This window comes from Alligator sinensis, unplaced genomic scaffold, assembly GCF_000455745.1.
Source record: "Alligator sinensis unplaced genomic scaffold, ASM45574v1 scaffold861_1, whole genome shotgun sequence".
NCBI classification, from domain to species: domain Eukaryota; kingdom Metazoa; phylum Chordata; order Crocodylia; family Alligatoridae; genus Alligator; species Alligator sinensis.
Genome location: NW_005842153.1, coordinates 1,046,880 through 1,065,065, shown reverse-complemented (window position 1 = coordinate 1,065,065; position 18,186 = coordinate 1,046,880). Strand labels below are relative to the sequence as shown.

The following is an 18,186-nucleotide window of genomic DNA, read 5'->3' as shown; positions in this document are numbered from 1 at the left end:
GAGCAGGGGCTTTGGTTTTACAGATAAGTGTATAATATCTCAATATCAGTGGCTTTCTGCCCTCTTTAAAGTGTACTACTGGAATTGCCTCTGTGCTCATCAACCCATACATTTCAAATAAGTGGCTCCGAACATGTCAGACGGGCTAATCCCCGACAACAACAAAATTAGAGTAAAGAAGCTTTGTAAGAGAACATACTGCTGTTACCCTAAAAATCTGTGAACTTGATCCTACAGTTCTCTCAATGCAAGCAGTATTTCTTCACCTTTCTAATTGTTATTTTAAGTACTACTAAAATACACTGATAAGCTAACTTATGGAAGACCCCAACAATGGCCTGTGCTGTATGGAGGACAAGACTCCAATGTAGCTCCCTTGGTCTCTGGATTCAAGTGATGCTTACTCCCCTGCCTATCGGGTACAAACTGAGACCAGCAGTGGTTAAGCCATTGTGTGTATTGCCTTACCATGAAGCTGAACCGAAGTTAAGGATAAGAAAGAGATAAGTGCTTCTCTAAAGCAATCTCTCTTCCATGAAGTGTCCCTTGTGTATGCTAGCTATGCATCTTTCCTTATTCTGGGAAACCCACCCACTTTTGTCTTTAGCTGGGTGGAACAGAATCTCATTTAGGTGCCTAAATCTATTTAGACACCTAATAGTTGGAATGGAAACTAATCTGCATCTGTAAAGGCAATGGCCCTGTCCCCAGGCTAGCAGGCTCCTTAGGAGAGCTGCTGACAGAAGCACTCTGGCATGAACCAGGTGCAAGGTCTTTCCATTGTCTCTCTGCAGCTTGCTCCCTCTCCCACATTTCAAATTAGCCATACCAGTTCAGGTGGATTTGTGGCCATGAGAAACACTGCAGGAGGTCAGCATTTGGTCCTCAAAGCATCCCCTTGCACAATCTCTTTTTTTCTTGGAATCTTTCAGCACATACGCTGCTGCACTGTATGCTGTCACAGCTGCAGGTGACTCTGACTTCTTTTTTTTTGTACTGTGGTGAGAAAAAAAAAAAGGCCCATGGATATCATCTCACGTGGACCTCACCAACATGGAATGCACACAGAAGGCAGAATCTGGCCATCAAAATTCAATGTTCAATTCACTGTTGCAGTATAGAAAAGCTTTAAGAACTAAATTCTGTTATTGCACAGGCTCCTCTTGCCCCCAGTACATATAAAAATAAAGGCAGTGTTTGGCATTAAATTGTTTAAGTTCCAATGTAGCTCAAGAATGATACACTAATGCTGTTAATTAAACTATAAGGAGGCATTACAGAACAAAGACCTACATCACTAGCAAACTGTAGTATTCCCTGTTAAAGTGGATTTTTTTCACCAGTAAGGAAAAAAAAGTTAAAACATTTATCCAAAAGGCACATGGTTAAATTCTGACAATGTTAATATCTCCTCAGAATGTCTTGAACTTATGACAGGACATAAGAGCTTTTGGACTGTAGTCATTGTATGCAGTTGTACAAGAACAAGTCTTGTAAAAATACCCGGGGGGTAGGAGCGGGGGGATGGCAATTCTCTTTCAGTAAGAAATACATATATTCCAAGGGAAGTTTTGGAGTGGATCTTGTTGTTTTGAAACAAAGAAAAAAAGATTAACAAAAACAATGGTTATCTACATTTTTCTTTGCTATAACAAGTATTTTGGCTTTCTGCAAAATTTCACTTTTCTGATTTCTCTTTTTCTCTTTTTTCTAAATTCATCTGGATTTTTCTTGACAAGTTGAAACATTTTTGTTAGGAGTTTAGTCATAGCTCATGGAAACAAGTTTGCATCTGAAGGACAGCTCATTCCATTCCATTTTATAAAGGGAGTAACCCGCACTTTATAAACTATGATTCACTGTGCCACTGCAGCTGTGACTTCAAGACGAGATTTTCCACCGTATAGACAAAAATTGTTGTTTCCCAGGCCCATATGCTTGTATTTAAGCATTTGTAGTGTGACCTAAGCGTTTCCAGTGCATACTTTCTATTGTCAAAGGCTTGAAAAGAGAATTTTCTCTCCCTGCCCTACACACACCTCTCTATACCTCCCTTCTGGTAGCACTGGTATAAGAAATTCTATTTTATTGAAACTATTCAGTATGTTGTCACCGTTCTCTCCTCTCTCAGATTTGAAATCCACAGCAGCCCTGCAGAACATTTCAGGGCCTGCAGAACCCATTGTTATACTGTTGTCTCTTGAATCAGAGCTATATAAAGAGAGTAGATTAGAATTATTTTTTTTAATACATCCGATTACAAAATACCACCTTTTAAAGCAAAAACAGCAATTATGCATGGGATTAAAGTGTCTTCAGACTGACACACACAAGTTTGTTTGGAGTCTGGGATCCTTTGCAAGAGACAGGAGCACTGAACAATGTTGTAGCAGAACTTAGGTCAACTTTTTAAGAAGTATTTTCAAATAGAAGTTGTTTCTTGAATTATGGACCCAGACTTGAAGATATTTATACAGAAGTTACCTTAAGTCACCGGAACTCCTCGCATGAGTAAGTTCCTCCCATACATGATTGCGTGATGTGATCCTCCCATAAGATAGGTTTTTAATACCAACTGCTACATCTCTTCAGCATTTAAAGGATACTATCAGTAATGTGACCCTAAGTAATTTTCCCCAGAAGACAAAGTTTGATGTATTTTTTGAAGAAATTCTCTAAAAAAGTCTTCCATTGGCCTTTTCAATAGCTTACATATTATCAGCTCTGCTTTTATTCAGTCTGCATTCCATCTCTGAACAGGTGATTAACATTTTGCTCATAAAATGGATTAATAAATCCCAGCAGAGAAGGCCAAAAATATCAAAATACAGCGATAAGCAATCCAATGGACATGTCATGTATCAGACCTAATTAACAAGCTCTAATAATCGAATAGAAAGCCAATGTTAAAACTTTCACCCTTCTTTCATCCTACCATTTTTATGAAAAGCTACTCAGAGTCCCATGTAAACCAGAATCCAAATCAGTACAGTACACCAAATACATGAACGAACCAGAAAAATGATATTCCCAATACAAAATCATCAACTAAAATGTTATTGAATACATAAAGACGTACGATTTTTAAAGCAATCTTTATAGCTATATTAAGACCTTAAAACTGATTCCACATTTAATGCACACTTTCTTTTAATATGTTGAATGATAAATAGAAAAAAAAATGTCTGAACTACAGATATGAATACTCCATAGTACAGTAGTGTTGGACTTGCTATTGTCATTACATGAAACTCAAATGCTGAGCAGAGATAGATTCAAGTGCAACAGTAAGATTATCATCTAAATGAAAGAGCTGTATTTCTAGGACTGGCTGAAATGTGCCTCTGTGCAAGATCTATGCACCATTTCAAGCACATTTGAGTCCTTTTGGGAACGAATATGCATGCGTATGCCTTTTCTTGGGCCTCTGCATACAGGAAAATATCACCCCAAGGTGCAGTGAGGTTATTATTAGATCATCTACATTGTGCAAGCCCTGCACTGTGGCTCACTGGACTGAAGTAGCCACATTGGGACACCTACACTTATATTCACAACATGCTGTGGCTCTCTGTATAGCCTTGCTAGCGAAGACTGAAGCAATAGAGGCAAGACAGTGAGATATGTCTATATGGATCCCAAAGCCCTAACATATTGCACTACTAGTATTGTGGAGGAAGGCTGCAGGTCTTAAGCTATCTGATGTGATGTCTGAACTTAAATCATGAGGGAACAGTTAACCTTCAAAACAGCTTTTCAATTGGACTTCTGCTCCATAGACCCCAGGTGCTTTAGCTTCCACGGGACTGAGCCAAAGCCCAGTTAAGTCAATAAGGGCCCTTTCATTTGATTTCAGTGAGCTCTGAAACAGGTCCTGGGTAGGCGTTCGGTTAGCTGCTGAAATGTGAACTGAGGAACCTAAATCTGTCACCCAAATCTGAAAATTCTGGAAATGAAATGATTCCAGTGGATGGCTTTACAAGGCAGAAACAACAACAAAATCTTAATACAAGGCTCCAACAGGCTTTAAAAAATGTTTTAATGGCACACAGATTTCGAGAGACGGAGCCAAATTCTGTTCTTTGTTATACATAAATAACTTCATTTTCTCACTGTGCATTTGGCGACATTACTTGGATTATTATTTCTCATGAACATGAAAAGAAAAATGCTATCATGGCACTGAAAACATGCTAACATGATTAAGCACAGTCTGAAAAGAAAGTGACGGGCTGATTTTTTTTCCTTCAATACTATAGGATATCTTTATCATTTCAAATCAAAATTAATATTAGAGATTAAGACTCCTACACTTGAAAACATACACTGTTGTAATAAAAATGAAGACAAAAATTGGTATCTCCAAACTAATTCAAATGCTTTTTACTGTATTTAGTGGCATGCATTGCCTTTAATTGCTCTGAGAACATTCCTGTCTTGTAGTTTATAACCAAGAGGCACAATTTCACTTGACCTTCAAAAGATAATATCAGAATTAATTTCTAATAATGTTGGGTATTTTTCATGCACTGAACTACAGGAAGGTAAAAGCTTTCTCCTTCCTCTCACTCAAGTTTTCTTCATTTTTATTTTTTCCTCATGAAAATAAAATGGATAAGCCTGACTGTTCTTTTTTCTTCCTTAATCTCTCTCTCTCTCATCTCCCGTTTTCTTTGTTCTCTGTCTGTCTGTTTTATAGACTCCATTGCAGTAATGGAAAAGAAATAGTCCCTACTCCAATATTTCCAATCCCAAAACCACAATGCCAACTGTAATCTAGCATTTTATTTATGTTTCTAGGACTTCCTCCTGCCGAAATGAAGGTATGAAGAGCATAATCTAAGCTTTGGAGTAGCGAGTGTAGAATATTAGTCTGTATTGCCAGACATGGTTTTCAGGTTATGAAACAATAGGTTACCAATCCTAAATCTATCCTCTTCAAATTGTTGCTTTTTTGCCTGTTCCTTTTCTCTAGGTTCTGAGCTATACTTTAAAAGCAACCCGACTGTTATCTGTGATAACAAAGGTCTGACCTTATGAAAAAAATTTTCAAGCTTGTCTTGTTTTTTCAGTGGGATCTTTAATTTATGCAATCTGGAAAACCAAAGCAGCTTTTAAATAAAGGAACACATCTTATTCTTACTTACAGAAGTATTCCCATTAATTCTGCCTGAACAAAACGAGACAGTCTGTGCCAAAATAGTATATAAATGTGCTTTTTATTACGCTTTAAGGTATAATAATCATTCTTCTCTTGAAAGCTCTTCCTATACAACCCCTGTGAAAAACCGATAAAGTGATATTAGCACTGATTAGTATTGTAATAAAATCTGAACAAAAAGATATTTTGGTTAATAATTTTTAAAACAAAATCTTCACTAAGTTTAAAGAAAGTTAGACTCATAAGAGCAATAACAAACAGTCCACACACACACAAAGAGCCTGTATAAACAAAAAAGAAAATGTGTCAGTGGTATGTCATCTACCATAACATTTCGCTCTCCCACTCTCTTTCCTTCTCTCTCCCCCTCCTCTATGATATACCCACTCATAAACTCTTTTAAAAAACAGATCATCCAAAGCAAAAGATTAGCAAATACTTCTCTTTTAAATATCAGACTACACAATATTACAGTGTATCACAAGGGCGCTAGGGAACAAGCTACGGAAACAAAATTTGAACTCAAAATTGTTGGACGGAATACTCTCACAGCTAGAGTATGTGCTTAATGAACTAAAAAAATAGAAGATAATACAATGGATTTACAATCAGGCATTGCAGGTATTTCTTTTTCTAAATATTTTTCTAAGCAATAGGAGAGTAAGAAGTATTTGAAGAATCGAACAAACAAGGAAATTCTATATGATTTAAATAGCAAGGATATCTTGTATTAGGCATTTATTATCTGCTTAGAAATTATGTTTATACATAAACTTTGATGTATGTGTTCTCTATTTCTGTACATCAGACGATAGAAATTAACTGTCAACTTTAAGAATGACATGAGGGTTTTTAAAGATGTGAACTAAATTGCTCCACACAATGCAGAAAATTAAGTAAGTACTAGAGCTTCCAAAATACATATTTTTTTGAAGCTCCAACTACAAAACTCAGTTTTTAAAGAAGGTACTGTAATGGAATATTTTGTTTTTAAAAAGTGCTTTATATAGTATCATATGCATCCAGTTATGACTCCTTCTATCAAATTTCCTCAGTTGCCCATAGAAAATACAGTCCTTCACAACTTCACATTCCTTATGCAAGCAAAACTCATCTCTTTGAACCAAAGGATCTGTCTATCAGAATTCTCCTGTAGCACTGATATTTACTAGAATAAGCGCAGACATACTTTTTAAATTTCTGAATGTACATTTTGTAAGGGTTCTATGGATAGAATAAATGTTTTACAATCATATTTACTGAATAGCATTATAAACTAAGTTTGCCAGTTTCAAAAGCATAATAATGGGCTGAAGCCCAATAGGGCTTCAGAATAATTTTTTTACTTACATTGTATACGTTTTTAATGTTTCTTGAATTTCTGTTCAGAGTTCTTTCTGACTTTTATTTTAATTACATAAAAAAGATTACTGAGAAATATACCCTATATTGCAACATTTCCCACCTCTCCCTCTAGGCCTGGATCTTCTCCCTAACTATCAACATATTAAATTAGTCTTCCCCTATCAACTTCTCTTTCTGCTTCTCTCATCCTTTTGTCTCAATGCTAGACCTCCTAATTCCCTTCTCTCATTGCTTATTCCCAACTATTTCCTGCTCTATGTATTCACTATACTTACCTATGGATTGTACATCAACATGCTCTTGAATGCCACTGAAACAGATGTTCATTCTTCTACTGCTATATGTTTAACATTGAGCATCTTTTTGAGGGGCAGCTCAAGCATCAGCTCTCACACTACTATCCAAGTAAAGTAAATCTAGGCATAGGTCAATGAAGATACTGATTTTCAGAAGCATAGACCTGGAGAACCAGAGTTACTCTGAAATTTTTTAACCCTTCTTCCTTGGGTGAATCTGATATCTTTTATTAGACCAACCCAAATAGTTGGAGAACAGTTATTAAGCAAGCTTTCGGGTTCAATAACTGTTCTCCAACTATTTGTGTTGGTCTAATAAAAGATATCAGATTCACCCAAAGAACCTTGTCTGCCTATGTCCTTAGACCAACACAGCTACAACCTACACCCCTGCAACATGGAAGATATTGAATTTAACCCTTCTTCTACACTTCTATATCCTTGGTGGTATCTTACCTTTTCTTTCAGTACCTTCTTAGATATTCTTGGGAGACATAAATATAATTTTGACATGGTGAGTAAATTTGAAAAGATTTGACTATTTACCCACAGAGTGAAAGTTATTCCTAGTTCTATAACCTTTAAAGTACTCAATTAAAAAAGCACTGATTTCCACTGAAAATGTTACCACCACATTTGAGTGAATTCACAGATAAATTTACAAACCTCACTTTCACTCATTATTATCACATTACAAATAGCTCTGTTCCTGAGTCCTGCTACCACAGCATAATTATTAGATGACCTAAACATATGCTGTATTACATAAATGAATCATTGTCTTCCTATTTTATAGCTACAGGTTTCCCTTGCTTTATGCGGGTTCCGTATGTGTGAATTCGCTCTTATGTGATGATACTTTTTGTACCAAAAATTCATTATATGCGAGGTAAATTCATTCTTATGCAATTGGTGTGGTGGAAGCCTGCAGTCAGCTGCTTTGTGCAGTGCATTGTGGGAATGACGCACACCAAAATATAGTCCCCTGTGTAGATCTGTGCTCCTCGCTTGTTCTCTGCGATATGTGGTTCTGTAGAGGCCATCCCCATTAAGGCTTCTAAATGTCCCACTAGCTTATCCAAAACAACACTCCAGCGATGTGGAATCTGACAACGAAGACCCTTCACCACCCTCTTTTCACACCAACAAAATATTCACCACCACCCTATGCTTGTGTGTACATTTGCTGTTGGTGAGTACCAAAATTGTCTTGTAAAAGTAGTAGAAATGGGTCTGGAGTCACTTCAGTCAAGGTCGTGGAATGTATCCCTGCTTGTTACATTGTAAAGTGGTCCCCTTATGTGAATTTGAGTTACGCGCCATTTGCCAGGAACACATGTACAGCATAAAGCGAGGGAAACCTGTATATCAAAAAGACTGCAGAAAGTCCCAATGCAACATCTTCCATTGCGGAGCCACATTCTATGTGTGTCTACTATATATATCTACTGTACTGATATACTTACAGTAACCATCAGAAGAATGTAACATTCTTTTCAAGTATCTCCATTAACTTGTACCTTCCTATCTACAATGATCAGTTAAAACTGTAAGTACTCACAATTTGCTTGGATCATCAGATCCAGAGATCCTGGCAATGCCATCTTCCAAGCTTTAAACACTGGGCGGTCATGTTTTTAGATGTTACTCCCCAAGATTCTGCCCTCTGGCTCTGCAAGATGCGAGAAAGGTTTGGTCATTTAAATATTTTAGTTTAGAATTGAAAGCTTATTTTTAGATCTGCTACCTCTTTATGCAATTAATTATTGAAAATGTTTAATGTATACGTACAGTGTACAAATACACTTTATAAAATAGAGATGTCACCTATGAAAGTCATTAGAAAGAGAATATACCAATAAATGCTACTCGTAAGCTGTGTTGTATATGTTACAACTGTATGAAAGTTCAAAGCAATTTCACTGAAGTTTCATGCAAACAGTTCCATAATTTAATTCAGGGCTATTTCATACCTGAACAGTTTTATTTCTCCATGAAATTTTGGTGGCATAGCTATTTAGCGCAAAGAAATAAATCTGTGAAGAAATACTTCTATTATTTTTATTTGATAATGATGATAATGCAGAAATATACCAACATTCTAGTGAAGTAGCATCCATCTATCCCTCTAACTTCTTTATCCTTCACAAAGTAGAGCAAAGCAATAGAAAAGCATCTTTCTCTCTTTCATGCACACATACATACATAATTTTCTAAGATGCAGAGAGGAAAAACATGAAAAGTCAGAATGGGCACAAAGAGCATTACACTAACTGCCTGTGTTCTGGAATGAGGTGAGCTATCATCTTTGGTATGAAGTAAAGATTTGTGCAATGGAAGCCAAACCTCCAGAGCACCCACTTAGGATGTTAACTAATTTTTTTTTTCCCCTAGGCAATGTGCTGTCTGTCCCTTGAAGTTAATGGCTAGGTACAGACAGTCAAAGAGCCCAAGGCAGAAGTGACACACGTACCACGGTTATTTGTAAGTGGTATAGTTTAGATCAGGAGTGAACAGAACACACATTCACCCTTTGGAGGAGGCAGGATTGCATCATTTTTAAACCAGCCTGTGTGAGCCAAACTTCTGTTCTGTTATGGGTATAGACTAACTTTGTGTGCCATTCTGTTATGGGTATAGACTGGTTACCAATCACATATACCAGTAAAAATGTAATGTTTGTACCTGGCCTAAGTGAGGAAGGGCCTACATTTAAAAGACCATGCTACTAAGAGGCCCACATGAGAACAACTCTGAGCACTATCCTGCTATTCAGCTCTGACTCAGTGGAATAAGGCTGTGCCTTAGCACAATATCCCTCTGCACATGGAACTTGATATGGTGTTACTATGTTCATGAATACAAAGGCTTCAAAGGGCAACATGGAAGCTAGAGCTATCCTTTAGTGAGAGGTGCAAAGCACAACAGTACCCAGTGCCAACCTCCATTACTACACATTTTTGTTGGTACTGAACGAATCAACACAAAAAAACAGAAACACAAATTTCCTGCTCTGTTGTCCTGTGACACTGTGCAGTTGTTACTCTCAGTCATTTGGTACTTGCATAACCAAGTACTAAACGACTGTGCAGTAACTGGTGTTACTGTACAGTACTGTCCTGCAACAGTGAAGCTTACTGCACAGTAGCTCAATACTACTGCACAGTAATGTTGCATCACGGTTTGTGCCTGGTGACAATATTGTGCTGTAATAACAAGCTACTGCACAATAAGCGTCTTGTGTAGACATGGCCACCGCGTGGGAAAGTGTCCACAGTAGAAAAGCTGCAACTTATTTAGCTCAATGCCAAGATAAATCCTCACTAAGGACATACTCAGCACTAATAAATTCTTACAGTTTAAAAAAAATGCTTTAAATGCTTTTTTTCCTAATATTTCTCAGTATTATATTTTTCAGTACATTTCAGTTTAATAAAGTAGAACTGAAAGAGAGTTCCAATTACTTAAACAGTGATAGTACAAAAAATTAGATTCTGTCAACAAATGTTTCATTAAATGATAGGAAAATCTTTCATATTTATTTTTCTCTCTCTTAATAAGCATATAAAATAACTATTACACCATAGGGCTTCAGATTTATGAGAGTTATTTTGTCAGGGGTGAACAAAGGCATGCCTTTTTCTTAGAATCATAGAAAATTAGGGTTGGAAGAGACCTCAGGAGGTCACCTAGTCCAATCCTGTGCTCAAAGTAAGACCATCCCAAACTATATCATCCCAGCCAAGGTTTTATCTAGCCAGGTCTTAAAAGCCTCCAAACTAAATAAGCATTGTTCCCTCATCCTTCCCTCAGAAGTCATGTGCCCCTACCCCCTAACCATTTTCACTGCCCTCTGCTGGACTATCTCCAATTTATCCACATCGTTTCTGTAGTGGGGGGCCAAAACTGGACACAGTACTCAAGATGTGGCATCACCACTGCTGAACAGAGGGGAAGAATTACTTCCCTTGATCTGCTCGTAACACTCCTATCAATGCAGCCCACTATGCTGTTAGCCTTCCTAGCAACAAGAGCACACTGTTGGCTCATATTCAGCTTATTATCCACTAACCCACAGGTTCTTTTCTGCAGAGCTGCTACTTAGCCAGTCAGTTCCCAACCTGTACCGCTGCAAGGGATTGTTCCATCCTAAGTGCAGGACTCCTTATTGAGATTCTCCATGATATTTCTTTTGGTCCCATGCTCCAATTTGTCTAGGTCTCTCTGAATCCTAGCCCTATCCTCCAACATATCTACCACTCCCTACAACTTGGTATCATTTGCAAACTTGCTGAAGGTGTACTCCATCCCATATTACAGGTCATTGATGATGATATTGATTGAACAAAACCAGTCCCAGGACCGACTGCTCAGGTACTCCATTTGATACCAACTGCCAACTAGACATAGAGCCATTTATTACTACCTGTTGAGCCCAACAATACAGCCAATTTTTAATCCACCTTACAGTCCATTCATCCAACCCATACCTCCTTAGCTTGCTTGCAAGAATGTTGGGGGAGATGGTATCAAAAGCCTTGCTAAAGTCAAGGTATATCACTTCCACTTCTCTTCCCACATCTACAGTCAGTCATTTCATCATAGAAGGCAGTCAGGTTGGTCAGGCATGACTTGCCCCTGGTGAATCAATGCTGACTGTTCCTAATCACCTTCTTCTCCAGGTGCTTAGAAATATATCCCTTGGGAACCTACTCCATGATTTTCCCAGGGACTGAGGTGAGGCTGACCAGTGTATATTTCCCAAAATCCTCCTCCTTCCCTTTCTTAAAGATGGGCACTATATTTGCCCTTTCCCAACCATCTGGGACCTCTCCTGACCACCACAAGTTTTCATTGCCAGCAGCTCTGCAATCACATCCACCAACTCTCTCAACATCCTCAGGTGCACTGTGTCTGGTCCCCTGGAATTGTACACATCCAGCTTTTCTAAAAAAGCCCCTAACCTGTTCTTTCATCACTGTTGGCTGCTCACCTCCTCCCCAAACTGTGCTGCCAGGTGCAGTAGTCTGGGAGCTGACCTTGCCTGTAAAAACTGAGGTAAAAAAGGCATTGAGCACTTCAGCCTTTTCTGCATCATCTGTCACTAATTGATTTATTCCACTGAAGTTGCTAAAAGACGCTTCAACTGTTATTAAAAACTAACACAGTTCAGCTTCTCCACTGCATGAGCATCTTACAGTAAGTGCAACATAAAATAGCAGGTGCAGCTCTACATTAGCTCTGTTCAAAGCACCCACTGCCTTAACTCGTCATATGGACCAGCTAGCCTATCAATCCACTGTTTATTACGGACCACATTTTCTAAACTTCATTAATCCTGAGCAACAGGACTTAATACTGAAGGGTTCCTATAGGGACAAAAGAGTAACAACTGAAATGTTTTGAATTCCTTTGAAGCATTTCAACAGGCCAACTGTACAAATGTACATGCCCTTTGAAACATTCCAAAATGTTTGCAAAACTACCTTTTTTGAAGCATTTCACTTTTGATTTCTTGTGCACAGGGTCCCTTTCTGAATTTCTGTTTCTTTGCTATTCTGAGCTGCAGCTAGAGTTTATTCCCCTCTCCTCCCCCCATCCTGGCCACCCCCTGCCAAATCCTAGGGCTTAGCTACCACCAGAGCCAGGTTTTTTGCCTCTACTGAGCAGCAGAGTGAAGAGGTTCAGGGTGAGGTTGGGGTTGGAGACTTGGGATCCTAGTAATAGGCATCCCCCCCTCACCCTCCACCTCTCCACTTCCCCTTCCCTGTGTGGGGAGGGAGGAGTGGAGGTGTATGTTACTGTTCCTCTAGCATCCCCTTACTGGAGAATACTGTAGACCAATTTTAAAATGTTAGAGCCTGGATACACCACAGGGGCATTCCAGATGTCCCATGGCTAAAACAGTATGTCTTTGAAATGTTTCCAAGCCTGCTTCACTTGGAAACATTTCAGAAGTTACGTTTGTTCGCGCCCAGAGATAAAGGAAGATATAATTCCTGCTTTATACCATGACCGAGCAAAGTCTGCATCTGGGCTGTCATGCACTGAGTAAGGCAGACACTGAGAAGAGTTGTGCTTGTGTCTATTATGTACTTTGGCTCTCACGGCCAAAGAATGGCTGCAGATCTCCTACACTGAGGCTACTTTGATTTAGTGACTGATGCAAACCCTGCAAGTTTTATATTGCCTTCATTACAGAACACAATAAGTACAAAATGAATTAATCTCTGGTCATATCCTGTTGTGCTTTCTCCTTGTACATATGCATTTTAAAACTCAATGACATTGAACTAATTAGATCTTTACCATCTCCATGAGCAGCCCAAGTAGTTCTGACTTGACCCTGAGGTTAAGGTAAATATATACCATTGGACAATGCATGTCAATCCTTGAGGCAAATAGAACCAATTAAAAATTGCTATTTTTAAAAGCAATTTAAGTATTTCTTAAAACTTGTTCTAATATTAAAACCATTACTTTGTCATTATTTTCCTTGCTGTGGGAACATGCTATGAACACAAGCCCATCTACCATAATAAAGAAGCAGGAAACTTATCATGTAACATTTTTTGGCTTTGCTTTTGGTTTAAGTTAAAGAAATGAAATATGTTATTTGAAGCAATTATCAATAGATATCAAGGGACACATCATTAAAATGCTTCCAGGAGTAGCATGATATTTTACCACAGATCATTAAGCACATGTTTAAAGGTGTATCAGATGCCCAATTCAGAAAGAAATACCAAGGATTGATGAGGCTTCGTAACAAAATCTGAGTGCAAACAATTCTAGCAACTAAATCCAGTGTTAGCACATGGGGAGAAGTTATGCAACTATAGTGCAATTATTTATTACTTGTATGCCACAGTGCTTAGGAGCCCAAATTATGAACCAGGAGTCAACTTCACTACTTTGTGACAACAGAACGGATACATTTTCAATAATCTAATCAATGTGTGCACACATGTACATAAGCATATGTATACATAGATACCTACTCTAGTGAAAATGAAAAAATGGATGCAGGCAGCAAGTATTCTGATAAACGAGAACTGCAGCTTCTTAATGCTCCAAATACATCAATGCTGGGGCCTGGAATGACATTGTACTCATTCTTTGTTGAAAGGACTGATCTTTAAAATACTAGTGAATTAATTTAACCCCGTAAATTATGATCTGGTACCAGTCCAAAAAACAGTAAAACTGCAGGTAAAAAACACAGCTCAGGGTTCAAAATCTCCCACTAACCCTTCTGACTACTTCTTCATCTGGGTGCTGCTTCCAGGTACAAGTACCACTGGGCTCTAATTTCAACCAAAATATATTAAAAAATCCTGTGTGTTAAACATATAATTCAAAATCATATCATATAACCAATCAAAAGTTTCCTGTTGTTTAAAGGTCCTCCAACACTCTGTTGAAGGCAGTGTCAAAAATTTCACTAAGTCGTATGGAAGACCCCACGGAAGTGTCTGTTATAGATACTATCTTTGAAGTACCAGCAGGCAAATTATTCCCATGAGAAACAAATAGCTTTCACTTGTTAGATGAATAGTAAGTTAAAAAAAAATAAACCACTGCCTGTGAATTGTTCACAAAACAGCTGCTATTTGTTATCCATGTTATATGATTGGCTACTTCGGTCACATGGTTTCCATTCCCTGACTTGAAGTAGCAGTTTTCATAAATAGGAAGTTTCCAGCGTCTATCATAAAATGCCTTTAAACAGCAGTCAAACTGTTATGAATCTATTGTGTAATAAATATTGTCTTTACAAAGATACCCACAAGACCTCAGTTCATATGAATATGCCCAGGAGTACAAAAGTTTTTGCCCCATATTCAAAAATAAGCACATAAACTAATTTTGATTGCCACAGTTTTACTGTCTTTGCCCAGGTGGTGCAACTATTCATCCTTTATGATCTCATACTATATATGTTTTTAATTGAACTCAACCTCCATTATTTACCACCCTTGCCATAGAGCAAGAAAGCGAATTATGGGATAAACAATATACTGTAAGACAAAAGACAGAGAGGCAGATTTGGCCAGTATCCTTTATATGTAAATTAAAGCAGTTTAAGATGTCTGGTTCATTTGATTTTTTTTTAAGTTTTTTTTTAGCCAACTGAGAACATTGACTATAGTTAAAACTTCTACCGTAGATGATAAAGTATAATATTTTTATCATATTTAAGTCATGTAAAATGTGTAGCTATGGCCAAAAGGAATAACTATTTGTTTAATAGTTTGGTTTTTTTTTAACATCTGCCAGGAAAGAAGTCTTAACACTCTAAATTGTCAGCAATTAAGCTTAACATAAAACGGTTTTTGTTAATGTTTCATGGAAAGAAGTTGAAATTCCCAGAGAGGCTGTAAGTTTTCAGCACTCTGATTTGAGGACTGAGAAACAGTCATAACTATTTCCGTGACAGGTTGGACTGAGGCTGCCAAACACCCAAGCAAAAGCATTTTGTTTATATCAAACACCATTCAACCAAATGGAAATACAGCTGGTAGGCTGGTTCTTTCAGTCCTCAGCTTTCATATATTTAAGGACAAAAATAACTGATTTAAATATGTGAATCCACTACCATAACATTCAACAGTTTAATGAAGCAGTTATAATAATTTCATGACATATGGAGTGAAAATCCTAAAACAAAACAAAACAAAAAAAGAGCAAGTCTCTTGAGGTTGCCTTCCCAGAGCTTTCTGACTCTATGAAACATGTGTGGTGCACAAAAGGCGTATCATATTTTGTACCACTAATGAGAAGAGACCAAAGGCTCAGGAACTTTGAGCCCTATAAAAACTTTCTTTCTATCATTAAATAAAACTGCAGGTTCAACTCCAATCCAAAATCCAGATTTTAAATAAAACATAAAGAATGTATAAAACTATTTTGGTAACTGTGTGAGGCTTTAAAAAAAATGTTTCGTGCATTTTTTTCTAGTCACTCTGTATTCAGGAAGCACTTCTTAGAATTGACAATATTCTGTTCTTAGGTTTGAAGCTCCACAGCCAAAATGAGTTGTCCTTATATAGACAAGAAGGCAGAAGGAGAGAGAACATGATGATCTGAGAACAAGGTTCTGTGATGTCCAACACCAAAAAATGATAGTAGATAGGCCATGGCTCAAACCCCCGTTAGCTCTGGCTCTCAGGCCCCAAGTGGACTGGGGAAACACAAGCTGTAACCCTTTAAAAGACGCATCCAAGACAAATCAGTGTAGTATTTCTTCCTTGGGGAGAATGTCTCTGGGAGCTGATGAAGGCTTGATACCTTTTAAAAATCCATAATAAAGGCATAATAAGCACATCTGCTATAGCTGTGACATTTTAGTTCTAAGAGATAAAAAGCAAGGACATAAGCACACAGTATTGGTCTATATGTTCAACACCTGTGCCATAGGGCTGTGAGAAGCTTCGGTCACTGATTTGATTCAGCGGAGATTCGGCTGGATTCGGTGGCTGAATCTCCGAATCCGAATTGAATCAAGAGACCCTATAAATCTCTCCAAATTGAATTGGAACCCTCCAAATCCATTTGGAGAGATACAGAAAGTTTCAACGATTCAGACAGACACAGCTTTAAATGTTTTTTCTACATACTTCTAGGTACCAGGCAGCTCGTGAATGCTGAGATGGTGGGATGGATGGAGTGTCCCACAGGAGGGTCCCAGTGTGCTCAGCAGCAGACCCAGAAGCACTTCCGGTCCACTTCCGGGTCCCCTGGCTTGGTGACTAGTGCCTCCTGGGTCTGGGAGGGAACCCGGGGTCCCCCCACAGGCAATCGCCAAGCTGGAGGGGCACGGGGGTTGGACCCAGCAGCTCATGAATGCTGCAATGGTGGGGTGTACTTCTGGTCCACTTCTGGGTTCGATGCCAAGCATGTGGAGGGCCCTGCTGCACTCCTGTGGGATGCTTTATACACCCCACCATCACAGGGTTCAGAAGCCGAGTCTGGTATCTCAAGGTATGTGGAAAAAATATTTAAATTGTGTCTATGGCCAAATCACTGATTCTCCCAATCAGCATCAAATCTTCAGATTCAGATTTGGCTGAATCAAATCGGGGACAGTGATCCAAATCAACAAATCGAATCACTGTCCCTGATTCAGGCTGAATCCAAATCAAATACAGCCCATTTTGCACATCCCTACTGAACAGTCCTCAAACACACAGACCTGCACTCACAGAATTGTTTTCAATTTGAAAATAACTTCTGTGCCCCTCTGTGGTTATTTGTTTTATCCCTGTTTTTTCTAGGGTGTTCCTAAACTGATCTTAGGCAGAATGTATCCATGATGATGCTGCAAATCTAACCCTACCTTACCAGTGCTAGATATAAATCTGGCACCTTGTATAGGATCAAGCATTTAGCAGTGCAAGGGAGATACCATCTCATTCTCATTATGTTTTCCCTACCCCATTTCCTTTCTGAACAAGGGACTCAAAGCAATGGAAAAACAACCACACTTGGCACATGATAAGACAAAAATTCCCTGCTAATTACAGAAGCTGTAATTCCTCATTCTGTCGAAACACATACACATGACTATTCATTCTTAGGGTACTTACTCCCTGTTAACCTTGTCATGATTTCACCACTTCACCAGTATGCTGACCACTTTGTAGCAGCAGATGTGAATAACTCCCTAGCCAGCAACTAAGCAGAGATAAGTAGTTAGCTACGTTAGACTGAAGTCAGGCAGAAGGCAAGGTACATTGGCACCTAAGCAACATATTGCACAGAATATATTTGCTGGGAAGATTATGAACCTCAGACTGTCAAACAGAAGACACCCTCTTCACAACTGCCAAAACTGATGTAAAGGTAGGCAAAATGGGATCAGGAAGTGACTTGAAAGTGGAGAACTATATTATTATGCACCTCACTTTCAGTACCTTCCTAACACTGAACCTGGAGCCCTTGGACACATGCCAGGGCTCCATGACTGCATCATACTGAAGAAACCATTTCCATATTGTATCTTTGTCCAGTAGTCACCTTGAGGGACACATATAGGAGAGGCTTGAAAGAAAAATTTTCAGTTTACAAATCTCTGAACTAATTTAATGTATTTGTTATGGATTGCAAATTGTAGCCCTTGTGTGGATCTATGAAAACATGCAGCATGCTTGCCTTTTCAAAAGCCATCCTGGAGCTTATCCAACTCTGAAAGTTTAAAAATGCCACCTTCTTATATCTATTTTATTGTTGACATTACATTTTCCTTTTAATCAACAGGTACTCTGTGAAACAGATGCACTACTGACTGAATAGTTTCCTTTACTGCCATAAGTAACATGACAGAAATACATCACAATCTTTGGTTTTCTTTTAGAAATTGGG

At 38.4% G+C, this 18,186-nt stretch overlaps 1 long non-coding RNA gene across 1 annotated transcript in view; it reads right to left on the bottom strand.

Annotated features, from left to right (window-relative positions):
* Positions 1-8,407: 8,407 nt before the first annotated feature.
* Positions 8,408-18,186, bottom strand: part of LOC102386515 — a 20,958-nt gene continuing 11,179 nt past the window's right edge. The window contains exon 3 of the long non-coding RNA XR_324077.2: positions 8,408-8,494. This is a non-coding gene — a long non-coding RNA (uncharacterized LOC102386515). The remainder of the gene's footprint in view (positions 8,495-18,186) is intronic.